The sequence below is a fragment of the Protopterus annectens genome, chromosome 12.part0 (genome assembly GCF_019279795.1).
Source record: "Protopterus annectens isolate FY-2018-M chromosome 12.part0, PAN1.0, whole genome shotgun sequence".
Taxonomy (NCBI): Eukaryota; Metazoa; Chordata; order Ceratodontiformes; family Protopteridae; genus Protopterus; species Protopterus annectens.
Window position 1 is genome coordinate 799,964,902 of NC_056746.1, and position 24,687 is coordinate 799,989,588.

At 37.1% G+C, this 24,687-nt stretch overlaps 1 protein-coding gene across 1 annotated transcript in view; it reads right to left on the minus strand.

Annotated features, from left to right (window-relative positions):
* KIAA1217 (KIAA1217 ortholog) overlaps window positions 1-23,409 on the minus strand; it is a 2,251,763-nt gene extending 2,228,354 nt beyond the window's left edge. The window contains exon 1 of the mRNA XM_044089846.1: window positions 23,357-23,409. The gene's annotated coding sequence lies outside the window, so the exon portion shown is untranslated. The remainder of the gene's footprint in view (window positions 1-23,356) is intronic.
* Window positions 23,410-24,687: the final 1,278 nt, after the last annotated feature.

A 24,687-nucleotide genomic window follows, 5' to 3' on the forward strand; every position in this document is an offset into this window, starting at 1 on the left:
ACATCCTAATAGCAACTATCCAATATGGGCAAAAAAAAATTAAGTATTAGAAACATTTTTAAGCTCAGTAAAACTGTGGTGATTATCATGTGATATGCAATAATTATTAACATGGCACTGGGGAGCATAGCTACATGATATGTTCCAAATACAATGTTTCTGTATCCTCTGCCCATTAATCTGCACATAGATCCTTCCCTTTAAAGAACCCAGACCAAATTCACCAATTCATTAATAAGCAGATTTTAAGCCGATCATGTGTGACATAATAAATGACCACAGCACACTAGACAACAGCTTCATCAAGTAACTGTTCCTTAAATATCCACTACATTGCAAAAGCAGTCTGGTTACCACAGCTCTAAACATGGTAGCAACATGCCTGTAAATGCATACCTACATGCCTGCATTTGCCCTATGATTACACCCCTCAAAAAAAATATCCACAGTTATGCACAGCGCACAGTTCAAAATCAGTCAAAAAAAACACTCAATGCATCATGTTTTGGGGAGGTTAACAATGTGAGCACTTTTTATCCACTATTAGGTCAGTTTGTCACCATGATGCCTTAGGAAAGGATAAAGTACAGATACTGAAAATAAAAAATATATAATATCTAAGCTCTGTTCCTCTTATTATGGATATGAAATGGGGAAAAATGATAGCCAGAGAAACTGAAACAAAATTAAGAAAAGGCCATAACTGGACCCGAGTCCAAATGCACTAGGTAACTTCTGGCTAAAGGTATTAACATCTTCACGCAAAGATTTAGTCCTGAACAAAATTACTAATATCTGAAACGGATACAAGAAAAAACATACTCCTTCTTAAGAGTGAACCTGCAAACCATCCTAAGAACCATAGAGTAATAACTTTCCTTCCGACAATATGTGAATTACATACTGGAAATGATGCAGACAGAGTTTATAGCTATCCAGAAAAAAAAAAACAATAATGGCAAATTGGCAATAGAATAAAAAGGTAATAAAAGAAAGTGATGTGAAGCATAGGATCATCTATTGCTAAATAAAGCCATAACAGAGAGCTCTATGAAGGGGAATAATCTAAGTATGGCATGAACAGATTACAAAAAAAAATCCTTCAACAGCATCCCATATTCATGGATTATGGAATGCATATAGATATATAAGATACAGCCAGCAGTGGCCAATTACATTACAGTTACTATCAAACAGTGCATAATACGTCAGCAAACAGTTTTTATTTAACACAAGGTTAGCACTTTCATCTGGTGTCAATCACCAGACTTCATCCCATGGATGAAGTCTGGTGATTGACACCAGATGAAAGTGCTAACCTTGTGTTAAATAAAAACTGTTTGCTGACATATTATCACTGGTTCCAGCTTTGTGTGTGGATTCTTTTGGATTTACTAGTTTGGTCTTCATTTTTTTGTTTACTATCAAACAGTGGCAAACTGCTTTGCAACTGAGCCATGATAAAGGGCAAATTATTAACCCGGGGATAAAAATTAAAAGGACATGGTTATTCCAGGGTGATTCTTTGCCACCACTGCCCTTTTGTCTTGCCCTCAACCCCTTAAGCTGTTAATTTAACAGACTATGCTATTGATTGCAGCTTAACTTCTAGAAACCACCCTTGTTCAAAGAAAAGTCATCTACTTTGATGGAGGATTTAAAATTGTACAGTTCCTCAGATGTGGATATTAAAGCACAAGTACAAATGGTTAACACTTTCTCATATTATTATATGAATAATATTTGGTCTTGATAAATGTGCAGAAGCAGCACAACAGGAAAGCTGCAACACCCTAAAAATATTGACCTGCAACAGAAATGTGATACAGAAGAACTTGAACAGGAGGGGTGTATACATATTTGGCAGTCCATGAAAGGAAGACAATAAAACATGAACAACTCAGAACAAAGCTTAGTAAGGAATACTTCAGAAGACTAAATAATATTTAAAACTGCTGTGACAGACTTTTCCCAAACAGAACTGAATTATTAGGACAATGAAATGACAATAAATGTCTCATGCTTATCAAACAGTATATAAAAAGCAGGGCATACCAAGATTATATATTCCTCATTCTGAAAGCGGTATGGGCCTCCTACACATATAGGTCTGCAAAGACTGAATGTCCATTTGCTGACCTCATCAGACCCAAACACAGTGAAAGTTCTAAAGCATGAAGAGAAGACGTCTGAGACATCTCTGGCTGGTTTATCCGAAGCATTTTGGAAAGTAGATAAGAATCAGACAGGAACTGAAAGTGAAAAACAAAAGAAAAGAAAGAAAAAGGGCCAGAAGGAAAGGAAAGGAAACTGAAAAGCTCACAAGTATAGCAGCACGTACAGAGAACTCCTAGAACAACCTCATGCTGACCAAGATTTGACATAGTAATGGTTAAGGAGATGTGAACTGAAACCAGAGGAGGAAAAGCTAATTGTAGTGGCCCAAGACAGTGCGCCATGTAGACGTTGGGTATAGAAAAAGTGGAAGAAGCAGACAGATGCAAGTGCTGTTTAACACAACTGGACCTAGGTGCACATTTCATTGCTGAGTGCAGTCTGCACACCTAATGTGGGAAGACTGTTGCACTGCAGATTGTGCAAACATTACAGTATACAAGTAGCTAAGAAGCATTGGAAACATGAACCATAAAGCATTATTGCCACAGTTCAGAACACATGGGATAACCCAAAACTGTGAAGAAAATAGTCCAAAAAAAATAACTCAAAACAACTGTTAAAAAAATATATGCAAAAAAAAAAACAAAAACACAGACGTAAAGAAAAACAAAAAACAAAAGAAAGATCAAGAGTGCCATTAATCACTGAAATAGCTACAGCCAGCGATTATAGTGCCTTAGTTACTGAGATCCACGAAGTCTTAAAATACCAGGTTTTGCAGAAATGAGAGCACTGCAGAGTAAAGACACCAAGACAGTTGCAATAGTATTAGGAGCAGCATGACTGATAAAACATCATTTAAAAGTGTACTTAAATATGCTACCAATACATCTCATCCAATATAAACTGCAGAAGGATGCGACTCTGGGCACTCTGTGAATGCTGAGAAGAACACATTTGGTAAAATTCAAAGACTACAACTATACTAGTTTTATGAACTTTAATCACACCCAGACTCAGGAACTGGGAAGTTTCCTGTTACAGTATTTTAAACCCAAATCATTTGGAGAAATGAAAAATAAGAATACAGTATAAAAGTAGATAAGAAGATATTTGATATCTGTTGCCTTTCTCTTATTCCGTACATCACATTAAAAGCAGAGGTAAATAACACTGAAAATGCATTTAATGATGTAACTCTCCTCAAGTGAAACAGATCAAACTTAAAAAAAAAAAAAAAAAAAAACTGCCCAGAAAGTTCAAAGAAAGTTTTGGCCTATTAGCAAAAGGTTCTTAACAGTCTAATGTCACTGGAAGAAAAATAACATTTGTTAATCTCTACATAGCTGAAAATTTTGATTACCACTGCATCTGCGATACGTGTTTTTTTTAAGTTGATTATGCTTTTCCAAAAACATGTTATATTTATTTCTTTATGTATATTTCGTTTGTTGACCAAGTAACATATATACATGCAAACAATACAAGGTCACCAATTAACATTTTTTTGGAAAAGGTTAGAGGAAACAGGAAAGCCCAGAGAAAACTCACATATGGAGAACAAGAGGGACATATGAGCATTTTATACCACATTTAAAGTATTAGTTTTGTTCTGATTTGTTTTTGTAGATTTACAAGGAATTTGTAAAACGCTAGTTCCTGCACTGGAATTTTTTTCACCAAAGTGCTATTATCCACGGAAAATAATTGCATTCTCAAAATGGTGGCAATGTATAATAAATCAGCATAGGTGTATGCCAGCCATGATTGATCACAAAGGAACAATTTCAATCTGTGGTGCTTTATACAGCTTACCTGTCGTCTTAAATTGTGAACAAATACAGAAGCTACTTGATTGACATTTGACAAATGTCCTTAAAATGAGTACAGTTTTATGTCTGCAGTGATCACACACTCACACACACACACACACACACACACACACATACACACAAGAAAATTGGGTACTTACGTATTATCGCAACCAGATATTCATGTTAACACCGGTTGCTTCCCGTTGTGTAAACTACTACCAAAAAGTATTGAAAAGCACAGAAACCATGTTTTCTGTAAGATTTTGTGTGTTTAGGCAAGCGTATGACTGAAATACATAAGAAAGTAATGTTTCATTGCACGTACCCCCTTTAGCGTCACCATTTCATGTCACCATTTACAGTAATACTTAGTGGAACATTGTAAAAGTTTGCTTCTTCTTGTACTTTGTGGCTGTTAGCAGCTTTTTAAAGTTTTCACCTGAAGAAGTCTTTACAAATTGCCCCCCCCCCAAAAGTGACCAAAACCATAATTTCAGGGTCTGTGTCATTGCCTTTTTTGAAGGCTTCCTTCCACACACTCAAAAGAATCCATTTGTCAGAACAGCAGCAGGCATTATAATTCAAGCGTGCATGTGTAAAACAGGAAGTGGGTTTCCTCAAACGTTTGTCTTCCCCTTCACAGACCCTGTAATGCAAAAGTGGTCCACAACAAAAAAACTGACTCTGAATACCACCTTACAGTGGTTCGTGGCCTCGTTTCTATGGAAGTATTATAAATTCTCAACTGCAAAAATCTGGTTGCGATAATACATAAGTACCGAAAATTGATATGCCATTTACCCCTCTTCCCCTCCAGCTGCAATTCTATCAATCTGTGTTACTGTAGATCTCTTTTCTAACAGAGAGATGGAGAAGTTAAACTTTTATTACGAACTATAACTTCATACGCAACTATATTCATTAGCTCATGTGAAGTAATATAAAATTATATCTTTATCAACAGGGGAAGACATTTAGAAAGGCAAGTCTTTACAGCATTCATTTTGCACAGTTTTCACAAACTAATTAAATTGCAACTGCCCTTCTTACCTCAGCTTAAAACCAGCAAAATTCTTTCTTACAAACAAGCCCTTCAAGTAATGTATTACATTCCAGACAGACAGAAAAGCCTCAGTAAATGCATTTTATTTTTCCTTTAGTGACCAGGCAAAAGGATCTGCAGTTAGTTTAGAAAATGCAGTTATTTTTTACCATGTATTTACTTCCTTAGTAAATTTGTTTTTTGAAGAAGGAAAACATTTCAATAAGTTCATTGTGTGGCTAAAAATAAATGACCATAAGGAAATGAATGCAGTGATATTTCATTTCTGTAATCACAATGTTTCTGGGCAATGCAAGATAAAGGAACTTCTTTATTTATTTATGTTGCTGTGGCTTCTTCAGTCATTATTTTCTATAAAGTTATTACAAAACTCTACAACATTTGAGAATATTTGCTATTGCAACCTGCAGTAAACTCTGAATTAATCAGCAGATAAGAAGGCACGATCACATTGACTGCACTGTTAACACTTTCATAAATTCACGTGTAAACACTGGAAGTTAGTGTAAAACAACTGATACAAGGATGTGAGAATAAGCTTATGTCACATTCAACAAACAATGGCTAATATCTCAATAAACAATTTGTTTGTTTAGTAAATTTGCAGTACACAACTAGATGTTGTTGCTCTCATAACCAACCATAAAGGCATTAAACTGAAATTAGTGCAACAGAGTACTGTCTTGTTTTCAGAGATGGCAGGGGTGCAAAGAGGGGTGAAAGGAGTCTTGCCCTCTGTTAAAAAAAAAAAAAACAGATGGGGTTAAATCCATTTCAAATGTTACAAATGGTCAGAAAAGCAAAAATATTTAGTGCTGTGGTGACCTATACTACTTAATTGGTCAGGGGAGAGACTGTACTTTAAATGCAGGGCTGGATTTGTTGCCATGATATATGTGGACAAATACGGATCTGTTGTGTTCTTAGGAAAGACAGGAGTCCAGCATTTCTTAAAAAAGAAAAAAGAACAGAAAAAAAAGAAAAGAGTGCTAAAACTGAGCTGCTGGTGCTGAGGCAAGAAATAGGGATAAGATAATTTAAAATGGAAACAGTGGATTATTTATCTACTGCTAAGACAGACTCTTGTTCACCAGCCAAAGGAAGCTTTTCAATCCTAATATGCTGAACTTTGTTTTGTCATGCTGGCCTTGTGAGCACTAAATTTCTTGTCTGTAGAACCTGAAAGGGTAGACATAAAACGATATGCATTTGATTTGATGGGGTTTGTAGAACTGACTCAGAAATGGTTAGCTGTCAAACTGTACTGCATAACCTTTGGACATCAGCTGAATAAGGCGTGTATCTACAGCAGGCTGGTGCCCAGCAGTCATAAACACAGATATTGTCCTTCTGCCTGGCTGAAGGGCAGCTGTAGGCTAAGAGTGGTAAGTGCACACCTTTAATTATTTCCGTCTTGATGTTGGTACATGTGTTCGCCATTCCCATCCTCCATGCTGCTTTTGATATTTCTGTCATTGAGGTTGCTTTGGATATTTTCCAAAGAAAAGCTTCAGAGCCTGGATTGTTTTCCAGTATAAATGGGGATATAGCTGATTAACTCAATCTCTTTTGTATTATTTATTTATTTTTAACCGTCTGCCACAAAGTGATCTCCTGGCTTACCAAACAACTCAAATTGTATGCCAAATCCTGCTTATCATCTTCCTGAAATAACTGTATATACACTACACTACTTGCCTTCATAATTGAGTTACTGTAAGACAAAACTGGTGATCATAATTACTTTTTATTTTAATCTATCACTTCTTTTTGTGGCTTGAGGGGTTTTTATATTAGAGTACTTTTAAATTGGAACGGAACACAATAAAAGTCGGCCAAAAAGAGTTAGTGCTATTTATTGTAAGTTACACTTTCGGCTAGGGCAATGCCTAGCCTTCTTCAGACAAACAGTTAAAATATGATAAACCAATGCTCACAAAAATGTAATCAAACGATGAATAAACTTGGTGGTTGAACTACGTTCTTTTGGTTTTCATCGTATGATAAACCAATGCCTTTTATCTAATAAAGTTAGTGGTCATCAATTAAGCAATGTGGTTTGTAACCATAACAACATATTATCACAGCCTACTTTTATATAACAAATTGTAACTCGTTAACTTATACAACAGGAAAAAATAAACAAAACAGTGTGCAGTCCTATCTCATCTTCTGTTTAAAAACACATTTTAATGTGTGTACGTATTAAAAACTAAGTTGTACCAATTTAATAACAACATACTCTGCTTAAAATACCTAATAAAATTCATACTAAATAAGTTAAATTCATAAAAATACTTATGAATCCCCTGGTTCTCCATTGTGTGAAAAGGACTAAAAAAGTACCTAATTACACAAACGCTACATAAACAAACCTTTAATTCCTGGTTAGACTATTGTGTACAAAAACTTTATATATTTACGTTGTTTTCAATTTTTATCTATTCAAAGTTAGAAGTTTTAACAGGCTTTTAATGGAAATACTATCATTAATCCCTGGGGGCATGTGAGCCCTCGTTCGCACTTGCCACTTCAGTTCGTCTATTTCAAGCAAAATCTGCCAGGGACCCCCCCCCCCCGAATATTCTCAGTTCTCTGTTGTAAAACTGTGAACCTGAAGGTGTGTGCGGGAAATTCAGAGCAGTGCTTTGCTAAGGCATTGTTAAAGTCTTTCTTCTTTATTGCATAACAATGCTCGTATATTCGCTGCCTAAAGCGTCTCTCCGTTTTCCCAATATAAAACACATTACATGAGTCACAACAGGCAGCGTAAGTCACACCTTTAGATTCACAGTTAAATTTTCCTTTTATTTTATATGTCTTATGGTTCAAAACCACCTGGTTGCCAACTAGAATATGTTTACATTGTGGACATGAACCACATTTGGACGTCCCATTAATTCTCCCATAAGAATTCCTGCTGTTAATGTTGCTCTCTAAAATGGCTTTAAGATTTTGACCACGTCTGTATACTATTCTGGGGCTAGAACCCAGAGTTCTAGAAAGGGAATCGTCATTTTTAATGAGGTCCCAATTTTTGTTTATTACCTCTAATAGACCAAAAATCTAAAGTGAATGTGTACAAAAAGCTGGTTTGGTAACTTACATTACCAGCTTTTTTGTTTAGGAAATCATCAAATGGACTAACCAATCCATTAAGGACTGAATGAGGAGGTGAGCTTGATTGTCCTTTTAATAAAGGAATAAAATAACCAACATTACGCTTAAAAACTACTTCTTTTTTTGTGTTGTAAACAAGTTGACTAGGATAGCCTCTTTTAATGAACATGTTACAAAGATGGTCACATTCAGTTTCAAAGTCTACTTCGTCCGAAATCATACGGACGGCCCTCACCATCTGGCCTTTGACCACCGCTTTCTTTTGTTGATACGGGTGGTTGCTGGTAAAATGAAGGAAACAGTTTGAATATGTCGGTTTTCTATATATAGAGCTTTTATATCTACTATTGGACTTATCATTGACTAACCAAATGTCCAAATAGTTGATGGCAGTTACACCTATATTGTAGGTAAACTTTAAGAAACTTGTGGTCCTGTTAATGTTGTCAATAAAAACTGGTATCATGGATAGTTCTCCTTTCCAAATACAAAACATGTCATCCTGGTATCTTGTATACCAGATGACATTGTTTTGAAATAGTTGGTCTTTAAACAACAAGTTGTTTTCCCAATAAACCATGGTGGCATTGGCGAAACTAGCGCCACATGGGGAACCCATGGCCACACCAGTTTTCTGCAGGTAAAACATGCCCTTGAACAACATAAAATTATTCTTCAAGACCATTTCAAGTAAAGTCTCGATTATGTAAATGATGTTATGATTTGCTTTTTTACTGTGCAAAAATTCCCTTACCCATTGTGTGCCTAAATCCTGAGGGATCACTGTGTATAGATCTTTAACATCTATAGTTAGGAAATACACCTCAGGTTGATATTCTAAGGAACTAATGTTTGTAAGAAAACTCCATGAGTCTTTACATATCTGTGGTTCAGTTTCAATAAAAGGCTTTAACAAACTGTCAACATATTTGGCACAAGTGTATGTGATTGAACCGCGGCCATCAACTATTGGTCTAAAAGGGGGGACTTAATGTCTTTGTGGATCTTCGGATACCCAAACAGTACTGGTGTTTTAGGAGCTATCATGTTTAAGTATTAATAAAGGTCAATGTCTATTGAACCTTCCCCAAACAGGTCATCCAAGGTTGACCTTACCTTCTTATAGGCTACGTTAACCTCATTAATTGTTACCTGAGTTTAATTGGGAGTGTTTAAATGTTCCATCAATTTCTCCACATATAAAGAGTGATTCATAAAGACTAAGCCACCCCCCCTTATCAGACTTCATAACTCTTGTGTGACAATCTTTAAGTAATTGAATAAATCCACATTCCGTCGAAGGCATATTGGACTGAGCTGGACAGGACGTGTGTATTCGCTTTTCTTTGATGGCCCAAAAATCAGTTTCACACATTTTCTCAAAGGTGTTTAAACCTGGGTGAAGTGGAGGATTGAACACGCTAGAAACCCTCAAAGTTTTCACCATACTACCCATAGGTCCCGTTGATATTTGGAGATTAAGTTTACGAATAAACAATTTTAAGTCTATTATAGTTCTAGTTATGTCAAAGGACTTAGCAGGTACAAAGGAAAGCCCCTTCGATAAAAAGTCAACCATGTCCTGTTGGACATCTAAGGAAGTGTAGTTATATATAGTGAAGTCCCCTTCACTACTCAAGTGAAGAGAAGGCATTTCTTCAGTTACTAAAATAGAAACTACCTCCTCCGTTGTCTTCTCTTGTTCCTTCCTTGTTGTTGGCTGTAACTGGGTTTCCTGTTGTTCTGTCCAATATTGGTGCCAGCCCGGAAACCCTGTTGATTCTGGACTTGTTCTCCATTTACAGTGTTAGGCTGCTCCCTTGCATTATTATGATTAGGCTTTTTGTTACCTCGCTGATTGTTACTATTAGAAAGCAGCCTCTCACTTCTCCTTAAAATTGGACCTTGTACTTCCTCATCCATAAAACTGTCATTATTTTGATTGTTGTTAGAGACTGATGTTTCTTCAATGTTATCAACATTTTCAACGGGACCACCATTAGAAACTTTTTGAAAATGAGGAGGGGGCCTAGGGTATGCTTTTTTGTTGGCATAATCATTAATGTCCCTATTTAATTTCTTTTTCTTAGTAATAAGCAATTTATTCATCGTGGCTTCAATACTTGAGAATGTTCTGCAGTACTCATATTTATATCTTGGAAAGTCAGCGTGTGTTTTTATCACAACTTCTAAAGTCTCTAAATCAGTTTTCAAAGCAACAATGTCTTTGTTATAAAAGTTAATAAGGGCTAATAGAAACTCTTGCCCCTGTTGATCAAACAGTTCTAACAGTTCCTGATGGAACGCTAAATTTTCGATTAACCCTGCAGGATATCTCCACTGACGTAATTAAAGGTTTGTTTATGCAGCATTTGTGTAATTAGGTACTTTTTTAGTCCTTTTCACACAATGGAGAACCAGGGGATTCATAAGTATTTTTATGAATTTAACTTATTTAGTATGAATTTTATTAGGTATTTTAAGCAGAGTATGTTGTTATTAAATTGGTACAACTTAGTTTTTAATATGTACACACATTAAAATGTGTTTTTAAACACAAGATGAGATAGGACTGCACACTGTTTTGTTTATTTTTTCCTGTTGTATAAGTTAACGAGTTACAATTTGTTATATAAAAGTAGGCTGCAATAATATGTTGTTATGGTTACAAACCACATTGCTTAATTGATGACATCACTAACTTTATTAGATAAAAGGCATTGGTTTATCATATTTTAACTGTTTGTCTGAAGTAGGCTAGGCATTGCCCTAGCCGAAAGTGTAACTTACAATAAATAGCACTAACTCTTTTTGGCCGACTTTTATTGTGTTCCGTTCCAGTTTAACAGTTCGATATTAGAGTACTTTGACAAACAACTGTTTTTTTAAGTCCGATATTTTCTTCAGTAAAAGAAATGCTTGTATTCTATTCATTTTGGTAACTGCATTCTTTTTCAAAGTATAAACAACTCTATTTGAAGAAGCCAGAGAAAAAAGCACTCTTAATGGAAAGCTCTAGAAATAACTTGTCTAGTGTGACAACACATATTAATAGACCTCTGTGGGGATGTCATTAAAGGAATGAATTCAAAATACTTTTAGATGCATCACTTTCATTTAAAGGGTATTAATATACATAATGTTTGATACTTTTTCTCGGTTGTATGCTAGGGTCAGCTAACATGTTCCACATAATTGGGGGGGGGGGGGGGGCAGTAAACTTAGCAGAAGTTTTAAATGACAAGAATAAATAAATAAAGCCCTTACAAACATGGGTTAGAGAGTGTATGCTGCCTCATTTCAGTTGGTGATTGCCTCCAGGACCTGTGCTGGCATTTGTAATACTAAAACTGAAGGAAAGGGGACAGGATTCTCAGAATTACCCCAGTGTTGTTATTTTTATTATTTACTGTTTTAATGGCTATAATTAGTTGAATACTGTTTTAGTCCACTATTTGTGGTGATAGTACATTCTTCACTATATTGGTTTCCTTCCTGATTTTTTTAAGATGTGAACTGCTGCTCCATCTTTAATAGAAAACAGTAAATCCCTTACACCACTCTTACATGGAAAGCCCATGCTGTCACTCAGAGAAAGTTTAGATTGTCCCACATCACAAAGACTGGGTAATGGGGCCCATGCTATCACCCAGTGGAAGCTTAGGTTTTTCCACAATACAGGGAATGAGCAATGGGCCACCTGCTCTACCTAGTGAAAGCATAGATTGTTCACATCACAGGGACTTGGTAAAGGGGGTCCACATGCTCCCATTTAGAATTTTCACATTACTATTTCTTTGAACCATTTGACATGGCTGGAGGTACTTGCTTGTCTAGAAGTCCATCTCATCACTTTGCTGCTGAAAGCATTTTTCCCCAACAATCAGCATTCAGTGACGCTGTGGGAAGGTGCCAATATATCTGGCAGATACAATTACTATATTTCCATCTGCCAATTGCAAAGACATGCATCTGGAGCATTTCTCCCCAAGCCTCTGCTGAAAATTGGCTTTGTTCCAAGTCAGACTTTCCCGGTTAACAAATGTTAAATAAATAAATAAAAATGGAAAGCACAGTAGCCCAATTGTAGTTTGATCTTCTGTCTGGACCCAAAGAGTTAAGTCTTGCTCACTTACCTACGTTTCCAGTAACATGGACAGATGCCTCATGTCTGTGCTAGCCACTTTGTGTAGTTTAGAAAATGCTTTGCTCATGTAGAGTTACATGCCAAACCCAAGTAAGCACAGCCTGGCAGATCTGAATGTTGCACTACATGTACAGGAAACAGTCAGTAATGAAGCCCTTAAGAATCATAGTAAGAGGCTGTGCATTATACACAAATATGTTGTACATTTATCTCTACATGAGTCAGATAAATTGAACATCAGCCATTACATTTGCCTCTTGCAAGTCTTGCATTTTCAGAGGAGGTGCGGTTTCTAAGGCAATGAGCTACTACACCATATATCTGATTGTGCACTTTTAAATGTTTTTAATAACACTTTACCACAGCATTTTTCTTTAAATCAATCAATTTTTCCTGCCAAAGGTATTTTATTATACAGTCTGTACTTTATCTGAATCAGTCAAAATGAAATAAATTAAATTCATGCAACTGCGCCTCCCTCCTAACACTAAGAATTTTCCAACATGCTTGATCAACGTCTGTAGGAAAATCCTGGATAGTAGTACCCAGTAAGGCATTATGTTATTGTATACAATTCTGCGGAATTAGCAGGAAAGACAGACTGCAGTCCAAGATTACAATTGGTTTCATGACATATAGTACATGCACTTATTCAGTGTTAGCCCCTGAATTAGCAGTACCCATATACATTAGAAATGAAAGAGCTGGCCATTATCTGAGCTAGCAGCAGTGGAGACTCTTAGCAGGTGTCATCCATCTTTACTGAAGTATAGACCAAGCAGACATAGAGCATAAATGTATTCATTTTCAGGATTTTCCTACAGAGGTGTATGGAGGATCAAGCATGTTGGAAAATTCTACTAGTTTAGATAATTTTAAGAACAGCCTGGACATTTACTACGGGAACAAGTGTTTTTTCATATTGGCAAGCTAGCAGGGCTTTAATGCCTGTGCTTGAAACATATGTATGTATGTATGTATGTATCTATGTTCCTCACTGTTCCTCACTGACAAGGTCTGTCTCACATTCAGCTTTAAGAATAGTTAACTAAAGTCCATGATATATAATACTGAATCACGTTAATTCATCAAAATAACTTTTTATAAGTAGAAAGCAACACATTTTTACCATCCCATGAGCTTCCTAATTGAAGCCGTAAGCAAGTGGTCTACATTTTCCCATGTATTCCACATTTTGGAGATGGAAGGTTGAGAGCTATGTACAACATACAAATTGGAAGTCACAGGCAGAATTCCTTCTCCTTCACCTTCTCTTTCTGTGTCCAACAGTCTCCCCCTCTTAACTTAATAATGTTTACAGAAGGAGGGAACAAATATGTGGTTCATTTTTATTCCTTGAAAATAGATGCAAACTTGACAGATCAAGACCACCTCTTTGTTGTAATACAGACAACAGGACTTATCAGCAAAACCCATTTTGTGTACACACCTGTAGTTTTCCCATATCCTGTAAGCAAGAAATTCCACCTTCTGATTTTTGAACATTCTGTTAGCCTATTTATTAAAAGTGAGAAGTGCTTTATTTACCTGTAGACTCAGTATAAGTCTGGTAACTGCAGAAAAACATGAAATAATACAATGCGGTACATTCTGTTTACTATTTGGTTCTTAAGCCAGGTCTTACAATACTCCACTTATTTATTTGTTTATCTGTGTTTTTTTTTTTAACTTATATATTTGTTAGTTACTCTGATTGGTGGGTTAGGACAAAAACTTTTTCAGACACAACCTAAGCCATGGGCAGTCACAAAATATAGTTACAATATCAATATGGTACACTAATAAAAGTTTAGGCTTATATGAAGGAAATAATTTACATGAACAATAAGTAATAAATATTGCGGTAGCGTTGTCGCCTCACAGCAAGACGTTGTCCCATTCGATTCTCAGCTAGAGCGTCTTCTGTGTGGAGGCATGCGTGAATAGGCGTGCCTTCGCTGAAGGTTGTGCATCAGGGCTGGTAACTCGGCAAGTAAAAATCCACTACCAAACATTAGCGGACCTGAGTTCCGCTATGGCGACCCCTAACCAGGATAAGCCAAAAGACACAACGACAACTTTGAAGTCAAACAAATATACATTCTCTGTTTTATATAAACAGGAGACAGTACAATTCAAACAAATGCATTGTATGTCTTACATAAGAAGGAGATGTTACACATTTCAGGTTTGCTGTGAATAACTGTATCTCATTTAATCAATATAAGATTATCTAACTCCAAAACATCCAAACTCTTGGGATGTCATTACTCAAAACAGTGACACCACTAAGGTTGCAAAGCACAACAACAACTTTTTGCAGGGGGCAAGCTCCTCTGCATCCCCACCATGACACCCACCAACTACATATATATATATATATATATATATATATATATATATATATATATATATAAACTAACTCCGAAATCACACAAACTTAGACAAGAGGGTTTAAGTGATAGCAATGCAACACTCACCTTCTTGCTCTTACCTGAGTTTCACCTTCATTATCAGTTGCCAGTGACCATCCAGTCATGACAGTCCAAGAACAATGAACTGGTTTGTGCAGCAGAGTAGTATATGTTACATAACCATGTTGCTTCCCTTATTTATCTACATTAAAAAAAAAATATATATATATATATATATATATATATATATATATACACACACATACATACAGTCAAATTGGAGATCTGGGATATGCTTCAGTCACTAACTGTGAAATAATGTCTGAGTAATGCACTAACCAGTAAATTACATTACATGCTCTAGTCTTACTGCGGCCTTTTTCACTGACTACTGCTGTATGGCTGCATGCATTTTGTTTACTTAAAGGCTTCTTTATTGGCACTGGGATTAAACTTAATGTCCAGTTCCTTGGCTACTGTCATTATGTATTCTGGCATTACTGCCTCAGAAGTCCCAAGCTACATTTAAAATTATGTTAATTGGAAACAGCAGCAAATGAGACTTTAGTATCCTAAAAAGCTCCCTACGGAACATGCTGACATGCCGAAAAAAAAAACAAAAACACAGAAGTGTGAATCTCAAAGATCACTGTCATCCTTAAAACTTCTTTTTGAGGGAGGGGGAGCTGTCTTCCCCTGCACCCCCCATTTGGGGGACAAGCTCTTCCCGAACTTATATATACTGACTCTGTGATTGCCATACCTCCAAGAAAAAGGGAATAATGCAGGAAATGGCCATCTCACACTTAGTACATGTAAGTCCATTGTTTTGGCCATTCAGGCAATGTATTTTGGGACTTGCTCTAGCGGGTCCCAACATTTCAAATGGTTACCATCTTGGGAACCATGATACAACATAATTCTCTATTTAGCATAGTAAGCTACAGGACTTACCCATTCCAAAGCAGTAGAATGGACAGAATACACATTACTGACACAGTGAGCTAGATTACAACAAATAAGTGTGCTGTATTCATGTAAATTAAAGTACAGTTCCCTCTATGAAGACTGCTATGCATGTCATTTCCCATGCATTTATCACCCAGTAAACGCTCTAAACATAACCAGTAGCATCACATCACTTTGCCAAATCAGACAATATAGAAAAGTAGTACAGAACTCTACTTAAATGCTGAAAAGACTCCTTCCTTCTATATCACTGTGAGAAGTAATTATGGACCAGTCAAATGCATTCTAGGTACTGTGTGTAGAAAGAGTTGTAAATGCCCCAGGCCTGACCCAGCACATGCCTTCCTAATTTGATATAGACATCAGATTCCAGCACAACTGGACACATTCCAGACTCAGCAGTCTGTCTCTGTGTATAACATCTTTCACAATGCTGATAATAATACAGTTTTCCTTTTTTTTTGTCTTTTTTTTTGGGGGGGGGGGTGGCAACCAACTAACCATGAGCAGAAGACTCGTGTTACATTTAGTTATTTTACAAAACAGACACTGGAGTACAACTGAGTTAGGTTTTATATATATATATATATATATATATATATATATATATTCATTCTGTTTGCAATACATTCTATATGCGAATTCAGGCTATAAAATGTCACTTTAGCAGCTCTGTGCAAGCGAATGCATTTTCAGTTAGCACATTTACCTGCTGCAGGTTTATCTGCGCCTTATTCTTCATCACTACTAGTAGTTTATCATCTCACTGACTCTCCCATTTCCAGCAAGGCCACCCAAACATAACAGTGACAGACAAAGAGACACGATTACCGGCTGTTATGGAAGTCTGAAATAGTTTCACATCAATTTGTAGTGTATTTTAATCACCGAACAACTACTTGGCTATGACCTACCTGGTGGGTAATGGAAAATTCAACAGCATTTCCTTGGAGACTTCATGCTCATTAGACACAGCACACCAATTAAGCCTTTTGTCAGAGGAACAAAAGAAAGAAGCAGAGTGCATGTACTGGACAGGAAACCGCTTTCACGAACTGTATGGATCAACAGTTTTCTTTGGTGCTCAGTATAAACCCACTGTCAGTTTGTGTGCCTCAAAACGCAGCATAACCAGCCCCAGTCAGATAGTTCAAAAGTCAGCATTCCTACTGATGCAGCTTTCAAGAGCACTCATTTAAAGCAAACATACATACAGAGCTGGGCACATCATGTACTTTAATAGATAAAAAAAAAATAAATAAAAATAACTTTCTCACTTCTAAATGATTACAAGACCCTTATGGGTTACCACATTTTATCACCAGACCAAATAAGCAGAGCCCAAGGCCATGATCTCAGACAGGCTTCTTCTCAGCTTTGCAGACTGTTTACAGACTGTACCTAAACTGATATTGTCAGTGTTTGCAAACTACTGATATGGTTTGTTTTACCCCTTCTCAGAATAAACACAAAAAGCTGTTGCAGAGTAATACATGACTTAAGACTGTTAAGTGTATAGCACTTTATTGTATTCAACTTCCTATATGACTACTACATTATCTTTTTTCTATGATAAATAATTGTAAGGCAGAATGAAGTATTTAAGTAGTTTTCTCCAAATAACGTCATCTACACTGGAAGTTTAGGATCTCATTTAACAGTTATTTATTTATTTACATTTGTTGACCGGGAGTGTCCGACTGGACGTAGGTCCATTTTCAGCGGAGGCCCGGGGAGAAAAGCTCCACACTTAAAAGAAACAGACAGTAGTTACATTGGATTACATAGCGATTAACAATTTAACATAGCAATTACTTACAACATATTTACAGATGAAGAACATAGTACATCAGTAGACAACTAGAATCTTTATCTGTGAAGTACATAACAGACATTAACAAATGTTACAAAAAGAAGTTCCTGCTGTATAATAAGTACTAGAAGTTATGAAATGTGTTTTATAAACTCCATCAAAACACTACTTGAAAACACACATATACGCATGCGTACGCAGACACACACACACTCACTCACACACACACACACACACACACACACACACACCTCTAGAGCTGAGGAAAAAAAACTCCTTTGTCAGGCAATAAACTTCTTATGCTTCTACATAATAGGCTTTTGCACCACCTGAAACACCTTCCAGAAACTGTAGAAAAGACTTACTGCCATAGTTAGTAACACACCTACACTACAAGCAAACCTCATCTGTGGCTAGTTAAATAGTTACCAATACCACTTGCAGTTCCACGGATGGATCGGCACTATTCGCACCTCCCCTAATATTCTGTGTCTAGGACAGCCTCCCCTCTTGCCCCCCTCTTAGCTACAGTTTTGTATATAACACATTGGGGGGTTGTTGTGACACATGCAATATCTTGTACTGTTTAAGAAATGAGTTCTACAGCACAAAATACTTCATGTGGCACACACACCAGATCACCACATCTACAGATCCAAGTTGGACTTAAATATAGACAGGAATGAACTTTGTTTTTTTTTGGGGAGTCTGTTTCAAGCAGCAGCAGTATCCTCTGTGAGATGTACGTGTCCCTCTGAACCATTCTTTTGATGTTGCAGAAGATTAGATCTCTAGACCAAGTATTTCTGATGCCATTTGACTTACTGCAGTGAATCCATCAGTAATGGGTTGGAGGATGCCCTGTATGCCAGACATAGGTCACCTCTTAGCAGTCTGCAGAATACCAAGTATAGTGTCAGGCCTTTGAGCCACTCCATGTAGGACATACTTAGGCCTTGTATCTTTCTAGTAAGGTATCTTTGTGGGCATTCCAGTTGTTGCATGTGTCTGCACAGATATATGCCAAAGGCAGCATTATATTCAATGACTAGCCTAATAAGGGCTGAGTAAATGGGGACAATGGCAACCTTAGATCTAGGCACATTTCCTTTGTTTATAAGCTGTGCAATATAGAAGGACTTTCTTACAACAATGGACAATGGCCAAAAGTTCACTGTTTACATAAGTTCTCATATCCTGAAGAAATGGGTTAACTCTTACGGGTATATTGTCAACGTGGTGGTTTCCTGGGATAGATGACTTCCCAAAGGATACAACAATGCACCTTTTGACATTTAGCTTCAGTCCATGATTTTGACACCAGTTATTCATTTGGAACAAACTTCCTGCAGGATGGCTAGGTCATTTGAGGGTTCAGTGAGTGCTCCTAAATTGTAGTCATCTGCAAACTTAGTCAGCCAGTGCCCTTTGGTATTGGCTTTTACTTCAGAGAAGTAGATATCAAGCAGGAGAGGTCCCAGCACAGAACCCAGGGAACTCTACTGCTGACTGGTATCTTCAAACAAACTTTAAAGCTGGCACTGTTGGTGCTTCAGTGCGTCAGTAATTGTTTTTCACATACGTACTTGAACAGTATATGTGACGGAAATGAATCGAGTAAGGAGGGAATGTGTAGGAGCAGGGTCGGCTCATGGGGACAAAGTGCAGGAAGTATAACTTCCATGCTTGACTACACCTAGAGAATAGGCCACTGTGAAAATGACAGTGGTACAGCAAAATACTGTATGCTTTGCTCTTAGGATCATGTTGCAATGGTCATGCAGATGATGTGGCATTTCAGGCAGACTCTGAGAAAGAACATCAGCGAAGGATAGGGGAATGGAATGCAAAACTGAAGCCCCGTGGGATAAAACTGAGTACAGATTAAGACAGTTGTAATGTCAGCAAATGGCAGAAATCAGAAGAAGCTGAGAACTGAGATAAAAGGGAAAACAGTGGAACAGGTTAAAAGCTGCAAGTATTTGAGAGGGTAGGTGTGGAGAAGGGAAGTCTGAATGAGGAGGTCAAACCTAGAATCAGAAGGGCTGCAGCCAACTGACACAAAGTGTCAGGTGTAGTGTATGACAGAAGAATGCAAAAGAAGCTGAAAAGTAAGGTGCACAACAGTTGTGCAACCATTACTGCTGTATGGCACAGAAACCTAGGTAGTAAAAGCAGAGCAGATGAGGAAGCTAGAGGTGATCAAAATGAAGTGCCTGAGAAGGGTGGTAGGAAGTACATTGTGGGACAAATCACAGTATGCACGTATTATTGCAACCACACACTGTTATCATTCAAGGCAATATTCCATTCTCAAGTTAACTAACATGCTGCCGTAAATGCTGACAGTACGTGGTCGTTATAATATGTTAGTAGTTTTCACCCCTTCATCTTTCAGAAGTTTACTCGCTGCATGTTTAGACAACACATAAAAAGAAAACGGCAAGTAGAAAACTGCAAGTGGTTTTAATAAGCATTATTTTGCTGTGATTCTGACAGTGTGTACTTTTTTTTTCTTTAAAATACAGAGTACGTTCTATATATAGTTATTCATTATGGTAAAATGCATACTAATTCCCATTCCCTTATTGTGCCAATGTCTCTAAGTAATAATACTAACATTTTAAAACTGTCACTGACTGTTTTTGGATTGTCCGCTGAAAATGGACATGTATCCAGTCGGACTATCCCGGTCAACAAATGTAATGTAAATAAATGTAAATTTGTCCCTGATTGGGTTGGGTGACAGCTATGTGAAAGCTATCTGTAAGATTGCGAAAGGTAGTGTTAAACACTTTTTGGAGAAGGAAGCTTGATGGTCATGCAAATAATTGACCATTCACTTGCATCCAATGACTGTTTTGTGCCATTGCCTGTACTTTGGAAAACTGTTGGGTGTTAAGAGATAAATGAACAACCGCTTTTCAGGACATTAGTTACTTCAGTAGAGATAGTACGGTTTATGTATTTTCACAACCACACATTCTCAGCATTCTCGGCGGCACGTTATTTCCCTGAGAATGGAATGTTGCTGAGAATGCCTTGAATGCTGTTAATGTGTGGTTGTGATAATACGTAAGTACCCAAATGACAAAATGAGGACATAAGAGCAGAAGCCAAAATAGCTCCAATTGCAGAAAAAGTCAAAGAGAAAAGATTACAGCATTTTGGACACATGCAGAAAAGCAGAATAAATCTGGTGAAGAAGATTTGGAAAACTGCTCTAACTGAACCCTTCCAAAAGCAAACCATTCCCAAAAATATGTCTCACATCCATGCAATATCCATTCTCCCAATTCAGGGTAAACTTCTTGAAAAGATAGTCTACATACAACTCTCTCTATATATCAAGCAGCACCATCTGCTCTACTCCAAACAACATGAATTCCAGCCTGGATGAAGCACTATGAAAGTACTTTGGTCTGTAACTGATGACATCCTGCTAAACTCTGACAGTGGCTTCCTTATAGTGGCCTCCTTATAGGTGTCCTACCTATAGACCTGACAAAGGCATTTGACCCAACTGACCACTATCTTCTCCCAAACAAACTAATTCAAATTGGCATCAATCCACATGTCACTCCCTGATTTAAAAACTTCTTCAATAAGAGAGACATCAGAGTTAAAATAGGATCCTCTCAATCAGAATCTGCACCAGGATCCATTCAGAATCTGCACCTGGATCCATTCTTGTCCCCTTCTCTTCTTCATACTCATTAACAAACTTCCTTGTGACCTACCCCATCTTCCACTATCCTCTATGCTGATGACATGGTCATTTACCAATCAGGTCACTCTCACACTAACATTCAATGTCAACTCCAGTAAGACTTACATGAGCTTCACCAATAAACTACTTTTCAACCCTGGCAAGACCAAAACTATGCATTTTGGAACTCCTCAGAAAATTCTTCAAGCACCTGGCTATTTCACTATCTTTGCCCTATGCAACCATTCCACAGAGACAACCTCCACCTTCAAATTCCTAGGAATATGGCGTGCTTGATTACTCATTAAACTTCCATTTCCACATAAACAATGTAAGAACTAGAGTAATCTCCCTCTTCTTCTAGGTAAAAAAGATTTCCCTTTTTTCTCTCCCAACCTGCCACAGCAGCCATTGGCATGGGAGTTCTTGTTTCTCAGCATGATTATGGGCTCCCAATTTTGCTTCTATTTCCAAGAAAAACACTGACACACTCCAGAATGATTCTAACAGCATCTGCCAATTCATTACAAACTCACCTTTCTGTGATCACCACTGTATCACCCTAGAAAAAGCCAAACGGCTACCCATAAAACAAAGATCTAACCTACCTTTAGGATCCCAACTCTACAAAGTACTCCATCTTCACACTTTTACTTCCCTTGCAGCTAGATTTCAAGAAAAAAAAAATCCTCATACAACATGAAACACTGCAGACAAGCCACACCAACTCACTACCCCCGACCCAAACTTTCTCTCCCCATCGACATAAAGGAAATCAACACTGATTCCAAATTTAGAATGCAACTCAAAACCCACTTCTTCATCCAAGCCAAATGCTTCAAATGCTCCTGCTTCATTAGAGGACATATCACCTAACCTGTCTCCTTTCCATGTCTCTTCTCCTTTCTCAAGATTCACTGAAGACTGACCTACTTTAGAAACAGATGTATATATTGTGCATTGCACTCTGCTTTATTGTACATTGCACTGTGCTTGTTCACTAGAATGTATATACACAGTTTTTCTATGTAATCACTCTGAGCTACTCTGTTATTGCTTACATTCCTGTATTTTTTTGTTAGTGATATGGTTTGTATTTCACCCCAGCTGGGCTTGAAATTGGTCAGTACAGATCAGTGCACTACCCCAGTAAACAAATAGCAATAAATAAATAAATAAATAAATAAATAAATAAATAAATAAATAAAAATGTCCAGCCTCATTGTTTAGTGATATAAAAAGTAAACCTCAGTTCACAGTATTTTCTTTTTCTCCTACCTTGTAAATAAATGCTAAGACAGCAAACAAGATCTTACTAATGCTGTTCATCAAACAAAATCCCTGGCAATCCTTAACTTACAAAAGCTGCTTAAATGGCAGCTTCAGTCTATAACTAATGGTTCAATAACAACTGGAATGGAATCACAAAACCCTTCATACAGGCAGTATGTCTGTTTCCTGGTCATTTAGTTTCCCATGCTAACAACCTGACTTCAATATAAAACTAAGTTATGGCAAAGTCCATAGCTGGGGTTCTTCACTGATATATTGCTGCTTCCTGGTACTGATTTCAACAGCTGATTATGTTATTATCAAAGCCTTGCCATGCTTGTTTAATCGACTTGCCTCAGATTGGAGCATGTTATTAACAATACTGCTGTATGAATCCACCTACAACTGACTGTTCTACAGAAACTGGATTTTAATACAATTTTAAGCATTAACATCTTATTTCAAGTTCCCACAATCACGCAATGCAATGTGTCAGAAATGTCCCACTTTTGTTTCTGAAAGCCGCACATAACTGTGAACCTACTGTGAATGACTGATATGGCACAACATGATGTGATGTGCCTCTGCTTTATTTTGCTACTATAAATTGTATGCTGCTCCTTGGCATACTGAAGTATAAAGGATTACAGTTATGTTTTCAGAAGAGCTGAAACACCACATGAAAGTGCAGACACATGCATGACAAGGCTTCCTTTGTAAACAGAACTATAAGTTAAAGTATGCAATGAAAAGACACTTCAGTTGGTGGTTTCTTACAAATAAGCAAGACCAGTCTGAACATGTTGCGTGCTTTTATCGACCTGCTTTTCTATTTAACCAGTGGTGATGCACAACATGTGGTGTCTACAACACTGAATACAAAAAGAAAAGAAAAGAAAACAAAATAAAAAACTTACTTGTTTCCCTGTAGCTAATAAAGTTCAGCAAATCCAAATCAAGTGAAATAAAAGCAGTTCCTAATCTCTTTCCCCGTCATAAACATTCAGAGCATCACTTTAAACTCCAGGCATTTTCAAGGGGCTAGGCATTTCAAATTGTTGAAATAACTGTATCACTGTAAGTTGCTGTCAAACATTGGGATAGAGAATGTTTCCTGTAACTCGATCACTCCATCCTGTAAACTGGCTTTTCAGTCACCCATTGGCATTTGTTCTCACCCAGCTCAAACTGTTGTAAAGCTATGTAAGTGGGTATGTTTGCAGAGTAATCTAACAGGCCTCTGAAGTTCCTTGTGCTAAAGGAAAACATATGTTGGATTTCCTGCTGTGGATTCTCTGTTGGGGCACACAGTCAAGGGGGTGTGGAATCTTCTGGCTAAGCCTCTCTCCTTGATGGTATCAACAGTGCAAAAAAAGGAAGAACTAATCATGAATACTGGATCTGATTAATACAATCCAAGTGCCTGCCCCTTTTTGTGAAGTACACACCATCAAATGTTCATCATAAAAAAAGCATCTGGCTTAAAACAGATTGCCTGTTTCTACTGATTACTGAACACTTAATTTCTCTCTCCAGCTAAACTAGATTTTATACACAGGAAAATGTACTTTATAGAGTAAAGGGTTTAGCTAATAATTCCTCAGTCTTTTGCTATTGAAAATCCAGGCAAAACATACTAAAGCAAATGAGAATTCAGGACTGGTGTTCTTACAGTCTCCCACAGCAGAAGTCAATACTTTATGGTACAGCAATTTCAGATAAGCCAGGACATAATGTAATGTTATGAACAAGACTCCAGAGGAAATACATGTAAGCAAGAAATCTGCACATCTTACACAGTAAACAGTTCATGGCAGTACTTATCTGTGCTCAGTTGCCAGGTTCTGTTTAAGTGAATTCATGTAAAATGCCCTGATTTAATCTTAACACAATTTAAGAGCATCTAGGTAACAACGCATTTACTATTTTAATGTCTCAACTGTTATCTCATATTTAGCCATTGACTGTGTGCACCCCATCATAAATACCAAACAGAAAAAGATGAACACATCACAAAAAGGTTTCTTCTGCTGTGTCATTTTATTGTATTTCTTGCACTTTTATAAAGAAGGACTGAAATGTCAGCAATTTTAGAAACTAATTTTCCCATTCTTATCAGTATGTCAGATGACAAGGCACACATGAACAGAAAGAGGACTGCAATGTTCAAACATTCCCTTGTAACTGCTCAACAATTCCTCCATTCTCCCTGAGCCCTTTAGAGCTCGTGTATTCTGGAGTCATGCAC